A 17,185-nucleotide genomic window follows, 5' to 3' on the forward strand; every position below is an offset into this window, starting at 1 on the left:
TCAACGGCCATATTCGTCCCACGGACAACAGGTGTCTCCCCGGGTGCCTGACTTAAACAAACCACCTCACCATCAGAATCCTCCTTGTCAATTTCCTCCCCAGCGCCAGCAACACCCATATCCTCCTCATCCTGGTGGACTTCAACACTGACATCTTCAATCTCACTATCAGGAACTGGACTGCGGGTGCTCCTTCCAGCACTTGCAGGGGGCGTGCAAATGGTGGAAGGCGCATGCTCTTCACATCCAGTGTTGGGAAGGTCAGGCATCGCAACCGACACAATTGGACTCTCCTTGTGGATTTGGGATTTCGAAGAACGCACAGTTCTTTGCTGTGCTTTTGCCAGCTTGAGTCGTTTCATTTTTCTAGCGAGAGGCTGAGTGCTTCCATCCTCATGTGAAGCTGAACCACTAGCCATGAACATAGGCCAGGGCCTCAGCCGTTCCTTGCCACTCCGTGTGGTAAATGGCATATTGGCAAGTTTACGCTTCTCCTCCGACAATTTTAGTTTAGGTTTTGGAGTCCTTTTTTTTCTGATATTTGGTGTTTTGGATTTGACATGCTCTGTACTATGACATTGGGCATCGGCCTTGGCAGACGACGTTGCTGGCATTTCATCGTCTCGGCCATGACTAGTGGCAGCAGCTTCAGCACGAGGTGGAAGTGGATCTTGATCTTTCCCTAATTTTGGAACCTCAACTTTTTTGTTCTCCATATTTTATAGGCAGAACTAAAAGGCACCTCAGGTAAACAATGGAGATGGATGGATTGGATACTAGTATACAATTATGGACGGACTGCCACGGTTAGGTGGTATAAAAAAACCACGGTTAGGTGGTATATATTATAATAATAATACAATTATGGATGGACGGACTGCCTGCCGACTGCCGACACAGAGGTAGCCACAGCCGTGAACTACCGCACTGTACACTGGTTGATAAAGAGATAGTAGTATACTCGTAACAACTAGTATGACACTATGACGACGGTATAAAGAAAGAAAAAAAAATACCACGGTTAGGTGGTATATATTGTAATACAATTATGGATGGACGGACTGCCTGCCGAGTTCCGACTGCCGACACAGAGGTAGCCACAGCCGTGAACTACCGCACTGTACTGTGTCTGCTGCTAATATAGACTGGTTGATAAAGAGATAGTATACAATACATACAACAATATACTACTATACTGGTGGTCAGGCACTGGTCACCACTAGTCACACTGGCAGTGGCACTCCTGCAGCAAAAGTGTGCACTGTTTAATTTTAAATTAATATAATATTATGTACTCCTGGGGGCTCCTGCTATAACAACCTGCAGTGCTCCCCAGTCTCCCCCACAATTATTATAAGCTTTGCCTTTTATACATTGATGTGCAGCACACTGGGCTGAGCTGAGTGCACACAGACTGAGTCACACTGTGTGACTGGCTGCTGCTGTGTATCGTTTTTTTTCAGGCAGAGAACGGATATAGCAGAGAACGGACGGATATATTATATTAAAATAAATAAAAGTTAACTAACAACAACTGCACTGGTCACTGTGGTAAACTCTGTCTGACTCTGCACAATCTCTCTCTCTCTTCTAATCTAATTTCTAATGGAGAGGACGCCAGCCACGTCCTCTCCCTATCAATCTCAATGCACGTGTGAAAATGGCGGCGACGCGCGGCTCCTTATATAGAATCCGAGTCTCGCGAGAATCCGACAGCGTCATGATGACGTTCGGGCGCGCTCGGACCCGTGAAAAAAAACATGAAGTTCGTGCGGGTTCGGTTTCAGAGAAACCGAACCCGCTCATCTCTAATTCCTAACTATACCCCACGGTCTTGATGTCGTCCCCAGCATCCTCTACGGATTAGGAGAAAAGGATTTACCGGTAGGTTATCAAAATCCAATTTTTTTATTGTTATATAAGTCCTGATAATAGGGAAGAGAATATGTTCCCATCTTTGGTATCTTTTGATGATAAATAGTCATTATTAACAGAACTTCAAAAAGTGAACAGTATCAATGTCAAATGGATTAACTATGATTTAAAGTGAGAACTTGAAATCAGGGGCACAGACCTCACATGCAGTGTTGTCACCACAGCCCCATCCTCCCTTTAGCTGGCAGTACATTAGCAAACACTAGAATACTCTGGCAGTGCCGTAACTAGGCATTTTAGCGCTGTGTGCAAGAAACGACATTGTCGCCCCCCCACCCATGAAAGATAGGGGCAGTGCGCGCCGTAGGCGCGTGAAAAATATATAGGGGCGTGGCTTCATGGGGAAGGGGCGTGGCCACAAAATAATAGCAATTCATACTACGGTGCACAGTAGTCTCCATTATTCAAATTACGCTGCACAGTAGCGCCACTACACCAGGTAGAGCTCCTTTTATACATTACAGCAGACAGCGTCCCCCTTTTTACACATTACAGCAGACAGTCCCCCTTTTTACACATTGCGGCAGACAGTCCCCCTTTTTACACATTGCGGCAGCCAGTCCCCCTTTTTACACATTGCGGCAGCCAGGCCCCCTTTTTACACATTGCGGCAGCCGGTCCCCCTTTTTACACATTGTGGCAGCCATCCCCCTTTTTACACATTGCGGCAGTCAGTCCCACTTTTTATACATTGCGGCAGCCAGGCCCCCTTTTTACACATTGCGGCAGCCGGTCCCCCTTTTTACACATTGCGGCAGCCGGTCCCCCTTTTTACACATTGCGGCAGCCGGTCCCCCTTTTTACACATTGCGGCAGCCATGCCCCCTTTTTACACATTGCGGCAGCCAGTCCCCCTTTTTACACATTGCGGCAGCCAGTCCCCCTTTTTACACATTGCGGCAGCCAGGCCCCCTTTTTACACATTGCGGCAGCCGGTCCCCCTTTTTACACATTGCGGCAGCCAGGACCCCTTTTTACACATTGCGGCAGCCAGGACCCCTTTTTACACATTGCGGCAGCCAGGACCCCTTTTTACACATTGCGGCAGCCATCCCTTTTTTTACACATTGCGGCAGTCAGTCCCACTTTTTATACATTACGGCAGCCAGGCCCACTTTTTATACATTACGGCAGCCAGGCCCCCTTTTTACACATTGCGGCAGCCGGTCCCCCTTTTTACACATTGCGGCAGCCGGTCCCCCTTTTTACACATTGCGGCAGCCAGTTCCCCTTTTTACACATTGCGGCAGCCAGTCCCCCTTTTTACACATTGCGGCAGCCAGGACCCCTTTTTACACATTGCGGCAGCCAGGACCCCTTTTTACACATTGCGGCAGCCAGGACCCCTTTTTACACATTGCGGCAGCCAGGACCCCTTTTTACACATTGCGGCAGCCAGTCCCCCTTTTTACACATTGCGGCAGCCAGGCCCCCTTTTTACACATTGCAGCAGCCAGTCCCCTTTTTACACATTGCAGCAGCTAGGCCCCCTTTTTACACATTGCGGCAGCCAGGGCCCCTTTTTACACATTGCTGCAGCCATGCCCCCTTTTTACACATTGCGGCAGCCAGTCCCCCTTTTTACACATTGCGGCAGCCAGGACCCCTTTTTACACATTGCGGCAGCCAGTCCCCCTTTTTACACATTGCGGCAGCCAGGCCCCTTTTTTACACATTGCGGCAGCCAGGCCCCTTTTTTACACATTGCAGCAGCTAGGCCCCCTTTTTACACATTGCAGCAGCCAGGCCCCCTTTTTACACATTATGGCAGACGGTGTCCCCCAGAAAGAGAGAGAGAGAGAGAGAGAGAGAAAGAGAGAGAGAGAGGGAAATACTTACCTTCTCCCCGCTGACAGGCTCCTCGTGCTGGCATCTCCCTCTGTGCAGGCATTGGACAAGGAGGAGGAGGGAGGGGGACTGGAGCCGCAGCAGCACTATGTCATTGGTAGTAAGCGCCGCTGCAGCATCCCCCTCTCCTTCCGTATTGGTTGCCTGGCGCTGTTGTGGATGCTGGGATGGAGGAACCGCATCCCAGCATCCACAGCAGCACCGGGCAGCCTATACGGAAGGAGAGGGGGATGCTGCAGCGGCGCTTACTACCAATGAAATAGCGCTGCTGCGGCTCCAGTCCCCCTCCCTCCTCCTCCTTCTCAGCTGCCTCCGGCGCTTCTCTCTCCTCCAGCGCGGCTGCGGCGCACGGCGCAGACTTCAGAGGCGGCATATAATGAGTCAATTTGACTCATTACATGCCGCTGGCCGTGCGCCCTCAGGGCAACTGCGCTGTGTGCCAAGCCCACTTGGCACACACGTAGTTACGGCCCTGTACTCTGGCACTGTGCCAGAGCCTACTGTGCATGTGCAGGTCTCTGGGGAAATGATGCAGTGGCCATTTTCCTGGTGACTTTTATAATAATTATGTATTTTGAAACTTTATCCCTTATGATCGGTATCTCCGAGTAAGGGGAGAGTAGGGCAGGAAAGCACATTCTTGCATAGTGGTTAACATAACTTCACATGGCACTGAGGTCATGAGTTAATTTCCCACTCGTGGTCCATCTGAGTTTGCCTGTCTTCCCCATGCCTGTATGGGTGTCCTCTGGGTGCTCCAACCTCCTCCCATACTCCAACAACATACTGGTAGTTTAACTGGAGTCTCTGTTCAATGATGCATAAGTTGGTGGTGCTATAGTAATACTATAACAATGTCTTGGGCTAGGCAATTATGCAGAGTTGGCATTTATCAGTTCATTACTTCGGTAGTCTCTGTCTCTTGTTGTCAGACCCTTTCCCTCACACTAGAGACCCTCTAACTCACAATAAACTCCCGTCGAAGTAAAAAATATTACATACACACCACATACAAACTGTAAACAGATGGGTCTCTGTGCACACGCATACACACAGCCTGCACAGCGATATATGGTAGCATATGCATTCACACAGACAAGCCACAAAGATATATTCAACACATATTTCATACCACATATAAATTAAACATGTCAAGCACCAGACATTATAATGTATTTATATAAGAGAGTTATAACATCAGATATATATGTATTATTGGAACGGAACAAGATAAACATGTCATGCTTGGTGCCAAAATAATCAGGGGAATGAGTGTGTTAATTTGATAGCTATGGGTGGATTGTGGCACATTGCAACGATTAGTTATGATTGTATGAATATGAAGCCACAATTCTACAGTGAACAAAGAACTTCCTGAAAGACAGCATGGCTAATCCATATGATGGCATCTTCAAGGCTGGACGTTGCTTGCATATGAACTGACCAATAACACATCATGAATGAGAGATCTTCCTCCCCTGGATCAATAACAGAAGACTTGTACTTCCCCCAATACACAGTATATAGGTATTTCCCCTCACCCAGAAAGTTCTGTTTTAGTTGCTGCAGATTCAAAGATGGAGAGGACTGTGCATTGATGAACAGGGTAAAGTATGCTGGCTGTAATTGATCCTTATGTAACTACAACTGCTTCTTGTGTAATTGTAACTCTGTAACCATATATGTACAGTACATATGTTATATTGTATGCATACCCATTTAATATCAAATATATACATCTCTGAGCACTGGACCTCAGCTTACAATGTGTGCGTGTGCTTGCTTTCTCTTAAGGGATGTAGTGTTTGCGACGTACAGCGCACTTTTATCGTATATGGTAATAAGATGCGCCACGTGTCCACAGCATATATTAACGCTGGCATTCTAAATATTTATTAGAAATAAGAAGACATTCTCACTCCACTATACTGTATTTCTTTCATGTTGTAGCTCACCTCTGAATCAGTAGTTAATAATTGGTGTTTTAGTGGCTTGTTTGTTATCCCTATTAGTAGGTGAACATATTAGTTTACACCTAACTTTGTAAAACTTAATTAGTAAACCCCATTCATTAAACAGGTAATATAGGAGTGTCACTGTCATCCTCAAAGCAAATCGATGTCCCCATCTACTAGTATGGGGACCTCGTTATTTTCCAATGAATCAAATGGTGAAAATAATTTTTGGAATTTGATTGCGACAAAAGATGCCATCTTCAGTGTGCTTTGTTCACGTACATCTATAAACCCTGTGATCCGAGCAGTTGGAAATGAGCTGCAAGTTTAAAAATAAAAATATATATCTATTGTTTTTGTACTGGTTGGTTGGTGTGCTTTACTCAAGTGTGCTTTGTTCACCTGCATCTATAAGCCTTGTGATACACACAGTGATCTGCAACTTGATAAATGAATAACTATCAGTTTAGAGAAGAGCAGCCAAATACTAGTGCTTTAGCTGCTGCTACCAGTCATGATGACTACACTAGTACAGCAACGTCATCTACTAAAGCTGATGCTTAAGGGCATAGCGGGTCAAAGTTAGGGCATCTTAAATCAAAAACCCAATATATAGTGTTAAAGAAAAAGACACCTCTTATAAAGGAAAGGTTTGGTGCAGAAAAACATAAAATTACCAACATACCATTCACCACACGCAGTGGCAAGGAAAGACCTTGATGTTTATTTCTGAGTGGTGGTAATGCAATTTTCAGTGAGGCATCTTCTTCTGCCTCTCATGACTATTCAAGACGTTTTTACTCAGAGTCTAGAAGAGGTGTAAAAATAACTGAAACCACTAAGGCAGTAGAACAAACTGCGTTCTGAACCGTCAAACATTCCTGAGGAATGTTTAGGGGTGTCCACATTAGTTATGTGTGAGTCTGAGATTTCTGACACTGTCCTCATAGAGAAGCCTCTTTCACCTCCTTCCACCACTTCTGCACCATCTGCACATGTGGGAGCAGTACAAGTAAAGATGGGGATAAGGTCATAATAGAAACTGAGGATTCATGTGTGGAAGTGGAACAGGAGATTTGGGGAATATGTGTGTACTACTACTATCTGACACTGAGGATGCAGATGATGTTGTTTGTGTAAGTAAGCCACCAGTGGCTGCAGTTCTTGCCCGTAAATAATAGAAAGCCATTGTGATGTCTGGGAATATTTTTACCCAAATCCTGACAATGTTTGTGAAGGCATCTGCTCCATTTGTGAGGCGAAAGTTAGTAGAGGTAGGGTCATTAGCCACCTAAGCACCTCCTCCATGTTACATCATTTGCGGTGAATTCATGAAATTTATTTTGCAAGATTATAATGTAATTAACAGCCTCATCATCAACATCATCATCATTAGTGATCGTAGCTAGTTCTTATAAAAAAATGCTTTGTGGAGGCCCAAACAAAGCAAGCACTTCAGCCACAAAAGTGTCAATCCCTGTCACTGAAGTGCTTGGTTTCTTAAACTGTGCATGTCCTTTTTAATATCCAACATAAGGGTGGGAGGGAGGGCCCAAGGACAAGTCCAACTTTCATTTCTGCCACTGCAGTGTGGCAATGTTTCATAGATGTGTTACAAACTGTCATGTGTTTGAGCCGCTGTCCCTGTCGCTTAGAAACCATCCAGGTCGGACTTCCGGTTCCGGCTGCTATGTGAACGGCAGCGTGAGGAGAGAGCTCCGTGCTGCCCGCCAGCTACCGCATCATTTACAAGGCTGATAGCCTCCAGCAACCCCTGCAAAAGCCTCCCCACCAGCGCCAAGAGCTGGGACCGCTGTATGGAGCGGTATCTGACGCCTAACATGCCCAGCAGAAAGAAGGAAAAAGAAAAGGAGAAGCGCCGTGCAGATTCCAAAATGGCGCCGGACGCCGGAGCTCCGCCACACGCTCCCCCTCCTTCTCCTACCTCTACTCTGCATAGCATGCCTGAGGTCCCACCTGCTTCACCCACTAAGGTCAGTGTCCCCACTACTGCACCCCCGGGAGACCAGGTCCTCTTTACACCAGCGGCACCTGTCACATATAATGACATGGTGGGAGCTATTCGTATTGCCATGGGTCCCCTTCTACAGGCCCAGACGGCAGATATAAGTAAACAGATAGCACAGCTCTCACATAGAGTCTTACAAACCGAACAACGTGCTGGGGAATTATTCCATGATGTATCTGTGCTCAAGCAGGACATACAGCATGTCACCAAATCACATCACCAGATTTGGAATAAACTGGATGATCTTGAAAATCGATCTCGCAGATCGAATCTTCGTGTAATAGGTCTACCAGAAACCCTCAAAGGCACCGAATTATACACTTTTCTACGAGTCACCCTACCAGAGCTCCTCAGCATCTCTGCTGCCTGCAATGATATGGTGATTGAGCGTGCACACAGGATAGGCGCTCAGAAAACACATGATGGGGCTAGACCACGAGTGGTGCTTTTCAAATGTCTTAATTTTTTACATAAAGAGGTGATTTGGAGGGCATCCCGTAAAACACGCAATATTACATGGAATACTCATAAGATTTTGATATTCCAGGACTACTCAGCGGAACTTTCTAAAGCACGGAAAGCTTTCTCTCCCCTTTGTTCTCATCTCATACAGCATAACAGGAAGTTTTCCCTATTGTATCCCGCACGACTGCGTATATACTCTGGCACGTCCTTTGCCGACTTTCTCTCCGTAGCGGACGCCGAAGCCTTCTTGAAAGAGGAAAAGGATTATGCTGACCCATCTGATGACAATGATGAGAACTGACACAATACCTGTTATTATGTTCGGACTATATTCCACCAGCCTAAACCTGGATGTCCGGGATATCACTCACTGTGTCACACTTGATTATACCCCTCAGACACCTCGCTACTTATGTGTGCCTGAACCTGCCCACTCACGGGACTTCTGCACTGTGATATGATGTATGCCTATATGCCTCTGTGCCCACTTTCTGCCTACACCCGGTTGGTGACATCACACTGCTGCGGTGTGATTGCTTGACTACCTTCCCGATTTTAGTTGCTGGCGGGATCGGCGAGGACACGCTCTGTCCTTGTTCTGATCTTTACTTATGTACTAATGTACTTTGGAAGTCATGAAGACCACTTTTTGTTCTGTTTATGTTTACGATTGTTTCTTTATATACCTTATAGGTACCCTACTGCTAGCCAGTGGGTTACTTTCCTCTTATTTACAAGGTTATATTTTTGGTACGGATAATTCTAACTGTACCATATTGTTCCTATTCTCATATCTTTCTTTTCTCTTCTTTTTCCCTCCCCCCATTTCCCCAGTTGCCCCCCCCCCTCTACACAGATGTATTATTGTACATTTAGATTGTGCCTACTGCTTACCACATATATTATGAATAATGTCTACCGTTAAATTAGGTTCCTGGAACATTGGCGGGATTAATTCGCCGCAGAAAAGGAAGAAAATACTATTGTACTTGAACAGACTGAAACTCGATATTGTTTACTTGCAGGAAACACACTTAGTGGCTTCTGAAATATTAAAGCTTAATACTTTGAAGTGGAAAATACTAGCCTCTTCCCCATTTTCCTCTAAAGCCAGAGGAGTGGCGATTTTGGTCAAAAATACTGTTCCTATTGAACTCACGTCAGTGAATGAAGACCCTGAAGGTAGATTTATTTTATGTAACGTATTATTGGACCGTCGTCCATATGTACTGTGCAATGTGTATGCCCCTAACACCAAAATACCTATCTTTTTATGTAAAATGCTGCATGTCCTCACACCACTACATGACACACCGCTCATTTTGGGTGGCGATTTTAACATGGTCACTTCCCTTCAACTAGACAAACAAGTAACAGACACTAGGGGCATCTCCTTACCCAAACAAGGTATATCCTGGTTTGCACAATCCCTACACCTTCTAGACACTTGGAGGTCTTTGAACCCCATAGAAAAAGACTATACGTGTCTCTCTGCAGCGCATGGAACTCTATCCCGAATAGATTATGTTTTTATTTCTGACCAGCTATTACCCCACATCCGTAGGGTCATGATAGAGCCTATTGTGCTTTCTGATCATGCGGTAGTATGGATTGACTTACAATTGCATACTGAGAAAAGTTCCTTTCGATCTTGGAGATTCCCATCCTCACTATCCCACTCCCTTACCTTTAGGAACAAACTAGAATCGGCCTGGGACTCATTTTGTGACTCCAATTCTGAAATCCTCTCTGACTCGCCCCAGATGTTCTGGCAAGCTTCAAAAACAGTCCTTAGTGGTGAGATTATCTCATATACTTCCCAAACATACAAATCTCTACACTCTGATTACTTACAGGCACAGTCTACTCTGACGGACTCGTTCCAGTCTTATAAATCTGATCCAACCCCTAATAATAGAACTCTATACCACTCAGCCAAGCAAGAATTTGATAGCTTACTTATTAAAATGGAATCTAGATACTCCTTTAAAAAAGATGACAGATTTTACCGGTTTGGTAATAAATCGGGCAAATTGCTCTCACATCTACTACAAGGCCAACGACCCCCGAAGTTAATACATCCCCTCAGGATCCCTGGGGGGTCACTCACATCTACCAATGCCCAAATTGCCCAGATCATGCAAAAATATTATACCACATTATACTCCAAGCCCTCCACCTCCCCTTCCTCCTCCCAGACCCAAGACTTTTGGAAAGGTTTATCTATCCCTCAACTCGATTCTACCCTTGGTGCCACATTAACGGCGGCTATAACTGAGACGGAGGTCTCCCAGGCCATAGCTCACCTAAAAACCGGGAAGGCCCCGGGCCCGGATGGCCTTTCCTCGGAATTCTACAAATTGTTAGCTCCCAAATTGATACCTTTATGACCAAGGTTTTTAATGATATTCTCACCACAGGACAACTACCCCTTTATTTTAACTCTGCCACAATTACCATTTTGCCTAAGCCGGGCAGAGACCTATCTGATCCCGGTTCTTACCGTCCCATTTCCCTGCTTAACTTGGATTACAAAATGTTGACGAAAATACTTGCAGAAAGGCTCAAATTGGTACTACCTTCCATCATTCATTGTGATCAAACTGGTTTCATCATGGGCCGCTCCTCCACGGTGAACATTCGGAAGGTTCTGTCAGCGATCATTACATCCCAGTGTGCTATGTCTACTGTTCCAGCAGCTATATTATCCTTGGATGTGGAAAAAGCATTTGATATGGTACACTGGGATCACTTATTTGACACAATGTCTAGATTTGGGCTCCCTCCCCGTTTTATTGATTACATACGAATCTTATACAGCAACCCTGACTCAAGAATCCTCTGCAATGATTTTCTGTCACAACCTTTTCTTATCCAACGGGGTACCCGCCAGGGCTGTCCACTTTCTCCACTCCTATTTGCATTGGCATTGGAACCCTTGGCCATATCAATCAGACAATCTCCCCTATACCATGGTATTAGAGTGGGTGGTCTTGACCTCCGTCTCTCATTATTTGCCGACGATATGTTGTTACTAATGTCTCACCCAGATTTGACCTTGCCAGCAGTTTTTGACTTAATTATGTTTTTGGATCATTCTCTGGATATTCCATAAATATACATAAATCCGAATTACTCCCACTGAACGGCCCGCCCACTTACTTAGACACACAAGGCCCGTACCACACTATTAAAATAGCTACTAAAGCTATAAAATATCTAGGGGTGCAGATACCGACGCACCTCCGAGATTTATATAGTCTGAATTTCACTCCGGTTATCAAAGCTATCTCCAAGAAACTTGATAATTGGACATCTTTACCACTTTCAGTACTGGGTAGAAATGCCTTGATTAAGTCAGTGCTCTTTCCTCAATTGTCATACCTGATACAAATGCTCCCCTTACGCATGTCAAAATCAGATATACAATTGGTTGAATCCTTGTTCAGTAAATTTCTTTGGAAAGGAGGCAAACCACGAATTTCATGTAGATCCTTGAAACTACCACGAGATAGGGGGGGTATAGGTCTCCCGGATATATTGCTCTTTTCCCAATCGGTTCATTTTAGATATGTACTAGACTGGTTCTATGAACGCAGCGTGTTCACCTGGTTTGATTTAGACTGTGCTCTGTTTGCCCCTTTCTCTCCTTGTGCTCTGCTACATACACCTAGCTCAATGATCCCAGACAATATACGCTCTCATTTACTGTTCAAAGATATTTATCTGTCTTGGTGGGCGGTTAATAGGAAATTATCTAGAAATCCACTGTATTCTCATTTTTTACCTCTATGGGGTAACCCACTTTTCATACCAGGCATTGAAGATGCAATTTTCCACCGCCTGCAATTAAAAGGCATAAAGAAAATTGCAGATGTTTTTGACCCGGGTGGGATCTTACTACCATTTCTCTCATTACAAGAGAAATTTGGTTTACATGCCTCACATCTCTATGCATATTTCCAAATACGACATTACATTAACTCATTACCTCCAGTGATGAATGACTCCACTCTGACTGACCCTCTTTTCCCATTGCTGAGTATATCATGCTCCCGCCCGTATAAAACCAAATATTTATACAATGATTTGCTCAACGTTACATGCGACAAAAGAAACCATCCAGGTCGCTGCAGCCTTTGGCCAATAATGGTGAAAACAATATTGTAAGATGTGAGGTGGTCAAAATTTACTAGAAATGACTGGAAATTAATTTTATTGAGGATAATAATAAACTATGTACAAAAAAAACCCAAATTAAGTGATTTTCACTTTTTAGTAAATTTTTGAACAGAAATCCAAATCCAAAACCAGTTACAGAGGTTTGGCAAATCCAAATCCAAAGCCGGACGACAAATCAGAGCCAAATCCAAATCCAGCAAAAATGGTACGACCACATCTCTAATTAAAATATGATCAGTTAAGTACTATTTTTATTAATATGAAATAAAGCCCAGTTAACCTATAAAAGAAATATACGGTTTAAGACTTCCCGAACATGGCAGCCACACAGATACATGTACTGTACATGTAAAGGATATTTTTATATTGAGACCGACACAGAGTTGTACGCTAAGGCAATTGCAATTGAAATTGCGATTTTCTAAGCTACGGAACTGCTAATGTTCTCTGTCCACTTTCGAATCAGGCCCTAAGACTGTTAACACACTGGTGTATCTATAATGGGAGCACACTGGTCCCTGAGTCTAGAGGGGGTCCCCACTGCACACGCTGCACTCATTTTTTAAATACATACCCCTCTGGAGTCCTGCGGTGCTGTGAAATCACCATGAAAATGGTGCAGCGGCCATTTTCATTGTGTTCTGTGCACATGTAGTAGAGAAATCATGGGGAAAATGGCTGCTGTGCCATTTTTCCGGTGTACTGCGCATGTGCAGTAGAGTCTAAGCCCTCTAGTGTTTAGACTCTCCAGCGCTGCTGACAGAGAGGAGGGGGCCAAAACGGAGGAGGCAGCACACAGGCCTCCTCTTCTCTTAAAGAAGGAGAGTATAGGCCCTTTAAAGGACAAGAGGGGAGTCTTAATCAAAAATGATAATGACATAGCAAACAAACTAAACAAGTTTTTTTCAATGGTATTTACCAGAGAGGACCAAATGCTGGGTCTAAAACAAAATTTCAACAAAGATAATGACCCACTGCTAAATGCTTATTTATGTGAGGAGGTAGTCTGTGACCGATTAAAAAAGTTAAAGATTAATAAGTCACCTGGTCCCGATGGAATTCACCCGAGGGTTCTTATGGAACTGCACGCTGAACTAGCAAGACCTCTATTTTTGATCTTCATGGATTAGGTTAAATCGGGTATGGTTCCCAAAGACTGGCGTATAGTGGAGGTAGTGCCGATATTCAAAAAGGGGAGCAAAGCTGAACCAGGTAATTATAGACCAGTTAGTCTTACATCTATAGTGGGGAAAGTATTGGAAGGTATTCTAATGGACAGTATTCAAAAGTTCCTTGAAGCAAATAAGGTCATTAAAAGGAACCAACATGGATTTGTGAAGGACAGATCATGTCAGACCAACTTACTTGGCTTTTATGAAACAGTAAGTGCGAACCTTGATCAGGGTAAGGAGGTTGATGTAATCTTTTTAGACTTTGCCAAAGCTTTTGACACTGTACCACACATGCGTCTTATCTATAAGCTACAAGAAATAGGGCTAGGGAACACAATATGCACTTGGATCAGTAATTGGTTAGATAATAGGGAGCAGCGCGTTGTATTCAATGGATCATTTTCAAATTGGATTAAAGTACTAAGTGGTGTGCAACAAGGGTCTCTACTTGGACCACTTTTGTTCAACATTTTCATCAACGACCTAACAGTAGGTCTAGAGAGCATGGTGTCAATTTTCGTAGACGATACCAATTGTGTAAGGTTATAAATACGGAGGGGGATGCGGAGTCTCTTCAGAATGACTTAACTTAACTGGAAGCATGGGCAGCAAAATGGAGAATGAGATTCAACACAGACAAGTGTAAGGTAATGCACTGTGGGGGCAAGACCAAAAATAACACCTACATACTAAATGGGGTAATATTAGGGGATTCTGTACTGGAAAAAGACTTAGGGGTTCACATAGATAACAAATTAAGCAGCAATTCCCAAAGTAGGAGTGCAGCAAAGAAAGCTAATAAGATATTAGCATGCATAAAACGGGGAATTGATGCAAGGGACGAGAGTATTATACTCCCATTATATAAATCACTAGTGAGGCCACATCTTGAATACTGTGTGCAATTTTGGTCACCATATTGCAAAAAGGATATCCTGGAGCTAGAAAAGGTTCAGAGGCGAGCGACCAAACTAATCAAGGGCATGGAGACGCTGGAATATAAGGAAAGGCTTGCAAGGCTAGGCATGTTTACATTGGAAAAGAGGAGACTAAGAGGGGACATGATCAACATCTACAAATATATAAGGGGTTAATACACAGAGCTTGGGAGGGACCTGTTTTCTATAAGATCAGCACAGAGGACACGTGGTCACTCGCTTAGGTTAGAGAGGAGTTTCCACACATTGAGGCGAAAAGGTTTTTTCACAGTAAGGACAATACGTGTTTGGAATTCCCTGCCTGAGAGAGTAGTAATGGCGGACTCAGTCAACACCTTTAAGAATGGGTTAGATAAATTCCTATTGGATAAAGATGTTCAGGGTTATGGTGCGTAGGCACGCATTATAGTTAATATAACCAGTCCTAACATAAAAATAACTAGTCCTATAATAAGACTGCATGGGAGACCACAAATAGGTTGAACTCGATGGACAATTGTCTTTTTTCAACCTTAGCTACTATGTTACTATGTAAAGTGCCCCTGTGTTAACAGATACACACACACCCAGAACCCAAGGCTGACTGCAGGCACATCTGCATTGTTGCACCATCGAAACACATACTTTTACTACAAAAACTGTGTCTCAGCAGCATAAACAACTTTCACAAGAGCAATGTACACAGCACTGTGAATGATCTGTTATCTTTCTAACAGATGCACATGGTGTAATCCGTGGCTGGCTTACATTGCTACACTGAGAAACTGCTTTCAAGATTAACCAAATAGCATTTGCTGCTCATCATACAGTGTGCTTTTTAACTTTCTTTGCTTTTTGAATACAGTAGCAGTTAGTAACTATATATTTTTTTTGTCTTTGAAGACAGGTTTAATAAAACCCCTAAATGACATACAGTACTATACAACAGAGTGACAAGAGTCTTCTTTATCTGAACAAAGACAGGAGAGTGCTGCCATCTTTCCAGGAACATGCATCATAATAATGAGCGGCACCACGGCAGTAAAATATAAATATATAATATACAGATGTAGCCACACTCATCGTTGCCGCAGCTGCAAAGGCATAGCAATTGTGCCAGTGTCTATGAGCACATGCGTGCGAAAACTATGGAGCGAAAATCAGCTGCAACCAGTTGCAGCCAGGCGCATACGCATGGCATAGATGAGAGTGGATACATCTGTACATACATACATACATACACATATATATATATATATATATATATAACTCCATGTAAGAAATGGCACTCAGAGTCAGCATCAGTAAGCAAAAAGACGAATCTGTATTGAAGTTGAGTACTTTCGGGGACAGCACCCCATCCTCAGAACCTTACAGCAGATAAGACAGATACTACAATAGCAGACTTACCCACAATTTAAACCTCTAGTCACCAATCACCACTGTTCAAGCCTCCCGCGGTTCAGCCAGCGTCCACAGCTGAGACCCGACGAGCGTGACGTCACCCGGCGGAAGTGGTCACGTCGCCACGGAAACAGCAGGCTTGCGCTCCATCAGGACCGGAAGACTGCGCTCCAAGACGCGCGGCCCTCCCAGCGGCTGTCACTGCATAGCCGGTCACATGACAGTGACGCTGACTGAGCTAATCCCGGGGTTCTCGAACATGGGAACTGGCCCCAAACACCCCCACCCTAGACACAAAGTGATACATACATATCACAGCACAGATATATCACATAAGAATATGCCAATATACAATATGAAATTTAAAAACATACAATAGCAGCAGTTTAGTGGAGACTATCTCCAATTGTACACCGAGTACTCTCAATATATAGAGAAACCCAATGTACCAAAGGAGAAAGTGAATAAACATAATCACAGATATTGGACAAAAAGCTGAACATATATACCCCCCCAAAAAAAGGACTAATCATATAACCTCTATTGACTTTCCATCTTTAAAGATAAGCATCATTTTCTTATCCTAAAATACTTTTATTAGCATAAGATTTTTTACTGATTTTACGCGATTCAGGGTTCTAGCTTTAGCATATAATTTTAGCTATATATATTTTAATTTCTTTTACGGTCTTATTTTGTTTTTTACCTACTTTTTTATCCCATCATTATACCCTAAACTGTATAAATAAATATTTTGTTACCCCTTTGTTTCCAAAACCGTATCCTGCTATATTCTTCATAGTAAACTAATATACTAGACACTGTAAGTCGCTGGTACCCCTATCCCCCCTCTCCACACCTAAACTCTAAAGGCAGCTTATCACTGCTGAGTACTTAGGGGTTAGCAGACACCTTACATTTTTAAAAGGAGTGTCTTTAACCATTTTATTATATTTTAATAAGTATCTGCTCACATATATCTGTGGCGCCATACCCCCACCACCCTATATATATATATATATATATATATATATATATATATATATATATATATATATATATATATATATATATATATATATGAATAAAACATAATGGAAAAGGCGCTCATAGTGCAGACTTTTTATTCAATTTAAAAACAGTAACAGGTCCACGGACAAATTGTATAGGACTCGTACCATATAGCACACGCTGTGGGCTGGTTACCACACGATTCAAGAAAATTCCACTGGCACAAACTGCATACCCGCTGGCTGCCGCCCGGGACCAAACACAGCG

General features: G+C 43.6%; 1 protein-coding gene across 7 annotated transcripts in view; it reads right to left on the minus strand.

Annotated features, from left to right (window-relative positions):
- The window catches only part of LOC134933242 (lymphocyte cytosolic protein 2-like), an 881,523-nt gene that overhangs the window by 787,755 nt on the left and 76,583 nt on the right, over window positions 1-17,185 (minus strand). The window lies entirely within an intron of this gene.

Source organism: Pseudophryne corroboree, chromosome 6, assembly GCF_028390025.1.
Source record: "Pseudophryne corroboree isolate aPseCor3 chromosome 6, aPseCor3.hap2, whole genome shotgun sequence".
NCBI lineage: Eukaryota > Metazoa > Chordata > Amphibia > Anura > Myobatrachidae > Pseudophryne > Pseudophryne corroboree.